Source organism: Zea mays, chromosome 5 (assembly GCF_902167145.1).
Source record: "Zea mays cultivar B73 chromosome 5, Zm-B73-REFERENCE-NAM-5.0, whole genome shotgun sequence".
Classification (NCBI taxonomy): domain Eukaryota; kingdom Viridiplantae; phylum Streptophyta; class Magnoliopsida; order Poales; family Poaceae; genus Zea; species Zea mays.
The window spans coordinates 30,379,244-30,389,278 of NC_050100.1; the positions used below are offsets into that span (position 1 = coordinate 30,379,244).

Sequence of the window (10,035 nt, forward strand, 5' to 3'; positions counted from 1 at the left end):
AGGGCGTCCCAAATTTCTTTGGCGCTCTTTAACCCTTGCACCTTGTTATACTCCTCTCGACACAAGGAGGCGAGGAGTATAGACGTGGCTTGAGAGTTAAAGTGCCTAATTTGGGCGTCCGAGTCGTAGTCTTTGTCCTCGACTTGAGGTACCTGCGCTCCATACTCAACAATATCCCAAATACTTTCGTGGAGTGAGGTTAGATGGTGCCTCATTTTATCACTCCACATACAATAATCCTCACCATCAAAATATGGTGGTTTGCCTAAGGGTACAGAAAGTAATGGAGTGTGCTTTGAAATACGGGGATAGCGAAGAGGCATCTTACTATACTTCTTGCGCTCATGGCGCTTAGAAGCGACGGACGACTCGGAGCTTGATGTGGAGGGTGACGAAGAGTCAGTCTCGTAGTAGACCACCTTCTTCATCTTATTCTTCTTGTCACCTCTCCGATGCGACTTGATGGAGGAAGAGGATTCCTCGTGTTTGTTGCCGGACTCCCTTGAGAGAGTCCTCCCCGAGCTTGCGGCCTTTTCATCGGTCATGATCTCCCTCTTGGCGTGATCTCCAGACATCACTTCGAGTTGGTTAGACTCTTAATGAAGCATTGGCTCTGATACCAATTGAAAGTCGCCTAGAGGGAGGGTGAATAGGCGAAACCTAAAATTTATAACTTTAAACACACACTAAGGTCGGGGGTTAGCGTTAGAATTAAATTCAAGTCCAAAGATAGGGAAAAACAAATCAAACAAGAATCAAGGCGAGTGAACACAGTGATTTGTTTTACCGAGGTTCGGTTCCAAAGAACCTAGTCCCTGTTGAGGAGGTCACAAAGACTGGGTCTATTTCAACCATTTCCCTCTCTCAAACGGTCACTTAGACCGAGTGAGCCTTCTTCCTTAATCTCACGGGTCACTAAGACCCCGCAAGGACCACCACACGCTTGGTGTCTCTTGCTTCACTTACAAAGCACTTGAGAATAAGAATGGGAAAAGAAAAAGGCTAAGCCAAGCAACAAGAGCAACAAAGAACACAAAATACCCTCTCTCAAGTCCCTAACGGAATTGAGTTGATTTTGGAGGCTTAGAGAGGATTCAATCTATTTGATGTGTCTTGGAGTGGAGTCTTTTGCTCTTGTATTGAATGAGATGTTTGTAATGCTTGGATGGATATGAATGAGGTGGTTAGGGGTATTTATAGCCCCCAACCACTTCCATAACCGTTGGGGAGGCTGGTGGCGATGGGCGCACCGGACAGTCCGGTGCGCCACCGGATAAGCATTGTTTCTTGTTCGGTGCACCGCCACGTCACCCAACCGTTAGGGTTCAGAGCTGGGTCGACCGTTGGAGCTGTCTTCTTACGGCACCGGACAGTCCGGTGGCCTCTGACTTCTGAGCTTTGACTATGTCGCGACACTATTGCCCACTGTAGCACTTTGCAGAGTCGACCGTTGGCACAGGGAGTCGTTGCTCCGTTGGCTCACCGGACAGTTCGATGGCACACCGGACAGTCCGGTGAATTATAGCGGAGCGCGCCCTAGAATTCCTGAGAGTGGCTGGTTGATATTTGTATGGTCCTGGTGCACCGGACACTGTCCGGCGGCACATCGGACAGTCCGGTGCCCCAATTTTCAGCACACTTAAGTTCTTTGATCTGTGTTTGATTGAGTCCCTAATTTGATTTCTTTATTGGTTTGTGTTGAACCTTATGCACCTGTAATACATGAATTCTAGACAAACTAGTTAGTCCATGTGTTTGTGTTGGATATTCAACCACCAAAATTAATTATAGGAAATGGTTAACACAATTTCCCTTTCAATCATGATCTAACGAACCAGAAAGCTCGCTTGCACACTTACACATAAGACCTGATTGCATATTAATTGTTGCCCTCAATATCTCCTGCAAGAAGAGATTAGCCCCGGGCATGCTTGCACACAGGAATGTAGTACGATCTAAGATCCACAACTTGTGCACATAGGCACCGACAAGGTGCCTAGTGGTGAGGTGTGGATTTGGAGTTTTATACAAGAGTGTTGCTGAAAAGCCTAGAGATTCTCCCACAAGGGAGCCCAGCCGCACAGGTCCAGACGTTGGTGCGGGCCTACAGTGACCCGCACCGACATGCGTAGTGCCTGCTAGTTTAGGCATGCCTCATGCATGTATTTGCTGATCTGCACTCAGTGCCATCATAACTACCAAATTTGGTACAAAAGATTGAAAACCTTTCCCAATCATACTGTCCATCGTTTGGTCGCAAATACCCTAGCAAAGACTTCTTTGGAGATCCTATGTCATGAGAAAAGAGTAACAAAAACTCATTAGAGCTAGTTTGATGGTAAGAGAATTGGAGATGATCCATAGGGAGATCCCAAGGGATTTTCTCCCTATAGATCCTCTCTAATTACCTTGTCACCAAATCAACCCCTAGTTACAACAATCTCTTCCTACAAATGAGACATGTTGAAGTCAAGTTGTATATACATCAGCTCAACATCTTGAGATAAGGTTATCTCCAGCAACGTTATCTAAATTTTATCCCCTAAAAGAATATTCCTCATCCTTTACAACACACCCTAAAAAATTATTCTTTATATCTTCACCTTCTCCAGCAGTGTTCTCTAAATTCACCCTCTATATGTCATCCTCTATATTTTCCCACCATATTTAACATAATTTGTTTGCACACACCAGACAGTTGATGTTGACGCGGCGGGCCCTCATCGAGCAGCGCCGAGTTTACGTGCGCACATAAAACTGCTACATTTAAAGGACATGCAAGCGCTCCTCTACTTTAGCACACGATTTGTTGAACAACTAGACATTTTTAGATTAAGTTCCGAATATAAATCATGAACAACAATAAATAAAACTAGCATATTGTTACCTAACATGCTAGTAAGCAGTATGCAAAATAGATCTATAACAATAGACCAACTAAAGTATGAGATTAGATCAGATGATGTGTATTGTTTAGACATCTTGTATAATGGTGAGAAAGTTGCAGGGACGATGTCGACATCAGTCGTCGAGAAGAGCGCGGGTAGTCGCGCGAAGACACTTCCCAAAAACCTTATTCACCCTCTCTCGGCGTATGATCTCGAAGGTGATGGGTTTCAAGGATCTTCTCTCCCAATCATAGATGCACATCAGTGCTCGCGCTGAAGAAGACTATAGCAGCGGCACAGTAGTAAGAAGAGGCAAAAACCTAACTCGTGTTTGGATGGGTTTGGCGTTGGTTGTCAGGCACTATTTATAGGGTCGTGCCCACGAACAGATAAGCACTCATGAACTGACATGATTGTGATCCGATAAGGACTTGAAGGACCGGTGAGGCGACCAGAGGGGTGAATGGGAGCCACTAAAAAATTCTCAGCTTGAGAACACCGTGACTGGATCCTAACTTCAACACAAACCACGGGACACAAAAAGTTGTGAAGCACTGTGCAGATCAATCTAGTGCCGATTGACTACACCACAATGCTAGAGAAGAAAATGCTCAACTGACTACAGAAAATCAAATATAGAAACACAAAACAGAGGGAGCGACAGTGCCGCGCACCAGGCCAACAATGCTAGGGAGCGACAGTGTCGTGCAAGCAAATTTGCTCAGAATTTCCTCAAACTTCACAAAAAGTTTGCGTAGAGGGAAAGGAGATCGTGAAGTATAATCGTGAAGAAATAAAAACTCCATGTGTAGATCAGAAATCAAGCTTTGGTAGGGTTTTCTCAAACGAACTCCAAATGGGATGAACTGGGATCACGACCAAAAATTGCTTGAGCTAGATCTTTGCAGTGGTCTAAGAAGTGATCTTCACCCCAAGACAATCCCCAACAACACCCACAACACAAGAACTCGATGGTTGTTCCAAAAAGCAAAGGAGATGGAATGAAACGAGCACATAGACAAAATCAAATAAAAAATGGTAGCATATACAAAAGTGAGCACACGATTCAACAAATTATGTGGATGGATCTAAACACCCTTCCTTTGAATGATGAAATGTAGAATACAAAAACACAGATAAGGGATGGTAACACCCTTCCTTTGGGGTTTTAATCTCTAGTTTTACACTTATACCCAAGAATAACTCCTTTTCTCAAATAAGGAAGCAATAAATTAGGAGAGAAAGAATAAGGGATGGTAACACATGAATTTTTATGGGTACTTAGAAAAGAAATTTTTATACCCCAAAATTTAGGATGTTACACCATTGGACCCTGGCAGTCCGATGCACACCGGATTGAGTCAGTGTGTCCAAGTCTTCTCGTCCATCTACAACCCTCTCTCGAAAAGTTGTCCAGCTTCCCACCAGACTAGTTCCGTACACTAGGCCACTAAATCCCTTCTACAGGGCTCACTGGAAAAGTGGTCTGGTGCACCCCAGACAGTTGCACCTATCTTTTCTTCTGACTTTTCTTCTCCAATTTATTTTTACCTTATCCAAGAGTGTTCCCATGACTTAGACAAATATTTCTAGTGTCAAACCAACCAGTCTAAGTCATGTAACTTCAACTTATTTTAATTCTCCAACTTAATTTTTGTTTATCTGACTTAAATTCTTGCATAGACACATTTATCAAACATGTTAGTCCATATTGTTGTGTTGGTCATTAATCACCAAAACATTTATAGAAATGGCTCACGGCACATTTCCCTTTCAATGAGGTAAACCTTCAAGGACTGGGGCTACAATCTGATGGAAGTCCAACTCCTATGTGAAAGGGAAATAGGGTTTAACCTTTTCCTATAAATAATTTTGGTGGTTGAATGCCCAACACAAATAATTGGACTAACTAGTCTGCTCTAGATTATATATTCCATAGGTGCATAAAGGTTCAACACAAACCAATAAAAGATCGAAGTTAGGGTTCAAAATAAAGGAGCAAAGAAACCCAAGTGTGCCCTGGTCTGGCGCACCGGACTGTCTGGTGTGCCACCGGACAGTATCCGGTGCACCAGGACCGTACAACTCCGAACTCTTCACCTTCGGGTTTCTGCAGCGCCGCTCTGCTATAATTCACCGGACTATCCGGTGTGCCACCGGACTGTTGGGGACTTGTTCTCAAATGCTATGGGTTAAGAACAAGGCAACACAGAAGATGTTAATTGTTACAGTCCTTCGTCCTTCGAAACATTATTTCCCTTAGGGTATAATAGTTTTCGGACGAAGGTCATGAAGAGGATACCTTCATAGATTCATTATATAATGACGAAGGATGAAATGTAAGAAATACAAATGACAACATGCACAATTATGCATTATTATTAAGCATAAACAGGAGTATCGTTGAATTACAAGTGTACCTTCAACTGGAAGGAAATGATAGTACAAGCGTGACGCAAAAAGCGAATGTCAAGTCAGCGTGAACAGTACGAGAGTACTGTTCACCTATTTATAGGCGCGGGACACAACCCATACAAAATTACATTCATGCCCTTTACAGTTGATAATAATTCTATAGTAATCTGTTGAGGTCTAAATAGCCTTTTCATCTTTAAGTCGGTTCCACTTTCTGCTGTCACGCCGAAGCTTTCCTGCTTACACCTTCGGCGCTATACCGACCTTCGTATTATTCTGGTCTGCTGTGATGCCGACCTGAGTCCGAAGATACCTGTTCACACATTATACTCCAGAAATACTGTTAAATCCTGTTTTTGAGGACCTTCGGATGCCGAAGGTCCCCAACAGTAGCCCCTCGCAATATTAATTTGTTTGAAATAACAAATTTAGATTGCGACATGGACGAAGGCTTTACGCCGAAGGTCCGAAAAAACACCTTCCCTTTGCTAGAATAGCAACATTCACTGACAAGTGGGGTCTTTCAACTTTCAACGCTCTTGGCGTATAAATACAGTCATACCGCAAACTCATTTGACACGCTCTCTGGCCAATTGCTCCTGCTCACTCAATTTTTAGCTCTTGTGCACTAAGATTTGTTAAGCCTTTAGTTTTGAAGCTTCGGCTTTGAAAATAGTTTTTAGTGTCTCCGAAGATGTCTGAGGATAAGAAGACTGCTGCTGAGATGAAGCTGAGCCTGGACGAAGAGAAAAACTTGGGGTTTCTTATAGCGATGTCAAAGACCAATACAGAAAAAATCACCAAGGAGATTCTGGAAGGTTTGTCTGAAGATACTAGTGACAGTGACAGCTATGATGTGGACAGTGGTGGTGAGGACTCCGAAGATCGTCCCTGGCGACCAAGCCATTCAGTTTATGGTAAACCAACTATCAAAGAGAATCATCTTGTCAACATGAGAGGAAGGTATTTCCGGGATTTATCCATTGTGAGGGCCGACGAAGGGGAAAAAACGTGCCCACACCCTGAAGAAAATGAAGTCGTAGCGTACCGAAGCTTTTTGAAAGCTGGACTGCGATTTCCTTTGAGCAGCTTCGTCGTGGAGGTGCTGAAAATCTTCGAAGTCTATCTTCACCAACTTACCCCCGAAGCAATCATAAAGCTGAATATCTTCGTGTGGGCCGTGAGAAGCCAAGGTTTGCAGCCTGATGCAAAAAGCTTCTGCAATATACACGAATTATCATACGAAACAAAACCTTGGGGTAAAGAACAGTATCACAATAATTTTGGCTGCTACAGTTTCGTTTCCCGGTCCGGGTCAAGCTGCCCCGTGCCAACCTTTCGGAAGAGATGGCCCGGAGATTGGATGACAGAATGGTTTTATGTGAAGAATGATCTGACAGTACGAGAAGATATCAAAGGTATAATCATGCGCCCTATTTGGCAAAGCTTCGGCCTTCGGAGGCCGAAGGTTGAAATGAATGAAGCTGCCGAAGAATGCCAGAGGGCCTTCGGCGCAGTCTGCTCTTTCATTGGAACGAGAGACTTAGTACAAGAGCATATTGCCTTCAGGGTATGGCCGCTCGCGGAGAAATGGGAAATGCCACAAGAAACCGTAAAAGAGGCCGACGAAGGTGGACTTATCAGGTTGAAGTACACTTTTAAATTTGGAGATAAATTCGTTGAGCCAGATGATGACTGGTTAAAAAGTATTGAAAATTTAAGTGATGAACTGCTTGGGGCTTACTCGAAGGCCGAAGACACTGCAATGTCAGCAGCCTTCGGAGGCCGAAAAAAGAAGAGGCTGAATCGGGTATTTGATGCAATCGGGTTTGTCTACCCTGACTATTGCTATCCCATTCGAAGGCAGAAAAGAAAAAACACAACCTCTGCAAAAGAAGAAGCTGCAACTGCTCCTAGCGAGCCAGAACCGAAAAGAAAGAAGATAAAGGTCCTTACACATCGGCCGCGCTATATTGAACCAGCTTCGGTGCCTGAGTTTACCGGAGAAACTTCTTCGGCCACCGAAGCTAAAAAGCCAGCCGAGCCAACCTTGCTGCCAGAAGTCGCAGAATCGGCCGAAGTGCCAATAAAGATAGAATTGGAAAAATCAAAGACTTTGTTATCAGAAACGAAAGAGAAGGCCGAAACGCCGTCTACAGAAAAAATGGAAGAGGTAAAAGAAGCAACTGAGGGATCCAAAACATCAGAAGTTTTGAGTCCTGCAGCAAACATTGAGACGGCAAAAAATCAAAAAGTGCCAGCAGTGACTCCAAAAAGAAAGAGAATGGCTAATGTGTTGGATGTACTGGAAACGATTAAATCTTCAAGCACACCTCCGCAGAGGGCTGCTGTCATTCCTGAAACAACAACTGAAATTTCTGATTCTAAAGCTCCAGGGCAAAAGACTGAAGCCGAAGCTGGGCCCCTAGAGCCTGCAAAGATAAAATCCTTGGAAAGTGAGGCAGAAAAAATAGCAAAGCCAACTTTTGTTGAAGAAACCGGTGTCATTGCCCCCGAAGCATCCCCCAAAATTCGTGATTATATTGTTCGTCATGCTTCGGGGAAAAAACTGTCAGAAAAAGAAGAGCAAGAGGCCCAGCACTACGCCCAAAAACTGAAATATCCAAAAGGGGCGTTAATATTCAATGGCAGTGGAGAAGAAGACTTCTTGTATTGTCTCCCCGACAGCAAGGAGATTTCTGTATGCCGGGAGATGAGCAAGAGCTTCGGATTCCCAACTTTAGAAGACGGGCTCTCGGTGCTGTCGAAGAACGATCTGGCCGACAGCCTGGCTTACAATAGCTTAAAGGTGCGACAAATGAAATCCTTGTATTTTTGTTGAGTCCAAAATCTTTCGCTTGTTTAAATCTATTGACACACACATATTTCTCTTTGCAGGGCCTGATACTTAGCAATGCCCTCAGGGCACAGAAAGATGCTGAAGACGAAGGGTGTTCTATAGCCCTGAGCAACCTTCGTTCCGAAGTTATTGAACTGAGGAACGAAGGTCTCGAGAAAGATAAAATATTACACTCATTGATAAATAAAATAAAGGCAGACGAATCTGCTTTTAAAGGTCAAGCTGAAGCCCAGAAACGCGAAATTGAAGATCTTCGGAAACAACTGGCCAGAGCCAAGGAAGAACGCATACTTGAAGAGACAAAGCGAGAACTCAGCGACCAATGGGCAGATCACCTAGAAGGAACTGTTGAAGAGCTTCGATCGTCCAAAAAGAGATGTTATAACAAATCTATAGAATGTGTTAAAAAGCTGAAGGCTAGCTTCGCCAAGGTCGGCGCATTTTCAAGTGAGGAAAACTTTACGAGAGGCAATCCCGAAGGTCCCATCGAGTGGATCGACCACGAAGCTGAAGCCTTCGAAGAGATTTTAAATAGCCGTGGAGATATATGTGCCTTCTCTGGCGCCAGAGGACTTGCCACCATCTTAGAGAAGAAAGGCTGCGAACATGTAAAAATTTTAGCACAATCCGAAGCTGCTTTGTCTTTTGAAGATGCAAGAGATCCTTCGGCCGAAGCTAGTATAATTGGTGGAAAATTTTTTACCAATATTTGGGATAATGGTGGCCGAGAAATGGCCGGGGAAATTATTAGAAGAAGTGAAAAGGGAATTCACGATGCTAGAGAAGTAGCTGAGGCTGCTGAAAGGAGCGCAGAGGCCGAAGGTCAATTAGGTATTAACTGATAGTTTCATTGTGTTGTAATCTTAGGCTTTAAGATTTGTTTGCGATTTGTAATAGCACTGTGTCCGTATCCTGTCTTACTTCAGATCCTGCTAAAGCGTCTTCGGGCCCTCAGCCGAAAGGAGACGACGAAATTAAAAAGATGGCTGAAGATATTATGGACGAAGTCGTCAATCGGCTCCTGAACGAGGCTGCCGAAGTCGTTTTGAGAGAAGATTAAGTATTTTTGTAAAAAACTTCGGAAATGTAATGTACTGTAACATTTTGTAACCTCAAATGTAATATACCTATTTTTGTTAGCCAATTCTTTACGATGCATGAAACTTTACACGTACCGCTTTTGAGTCTTTGACGAAAAAACACCTTCCCTTCTTTTCATGCTTCGTGAAGAAAAATTTATCTTTGTCACAACAATATCCAATGTTCTGATGAATAGTATCCAGGCTTCGTGAAAATATTTTCCGAAGCTACACTTCCGAAGATCAATGATGTATCTTTTTTGTGACTGATTTCTCCCTTTTTTCAAAGCGTTCTTCTGTAGATTGATAATGTGTCTACCTCTTGTGCCATGTGCAAAATGATGTATGATGTTTATGCTATGCGAAATGATGCGATGATGTTATGTTATGTGAGATGATGTTTATTCCGAAGATACATACGCATCCCTGCAATAAAACACAATCTTTTATAAGCCTCCCTTAGGAGCTTCTTCGCCTTTTACTTCAGCGGAATCAGCGTTTATTTTTCGCTGTAAGCCTCCCTTAGGAGCTTCTTCGCCTTTTACTTTCAGCGGTATTCGCGTTGACTTTTCGCGCTTCGCCTTTTACTTAGGCGGTATCAGCGTTGACTTTTCGCTGTATGCTCGCATTCCCTTTGGAACGACTTTGGAGCAGAAAACTTACACTGCGCTCCCTTTGGAACGACTTTTTGTGACTTTGGCAAACTTACTCTGCGTTCCTTAGAACGACTTTTTGTTGCTTCGAAGAATTTTCCATAGTTCGAAGGTCCTCTTTGTTATCAATATAAGCCTGT

At 43.5% G+C, this 10,035-nt stretch overlaps 1 pseudogene; it reads right to left on the reverse strand.

The window, feature by feature from the left end:
- Nucleotides 1-1,083: 1,083 nt before the first annotated feature.
- LOC109940020 (uncharacterized) lies at nt 1,084-1,724 on the reverse strand (annotated as a pseudogene).
- Between the last annotated feature and the right edge of the window lie 8,311 nt (nt 1,725-10,035).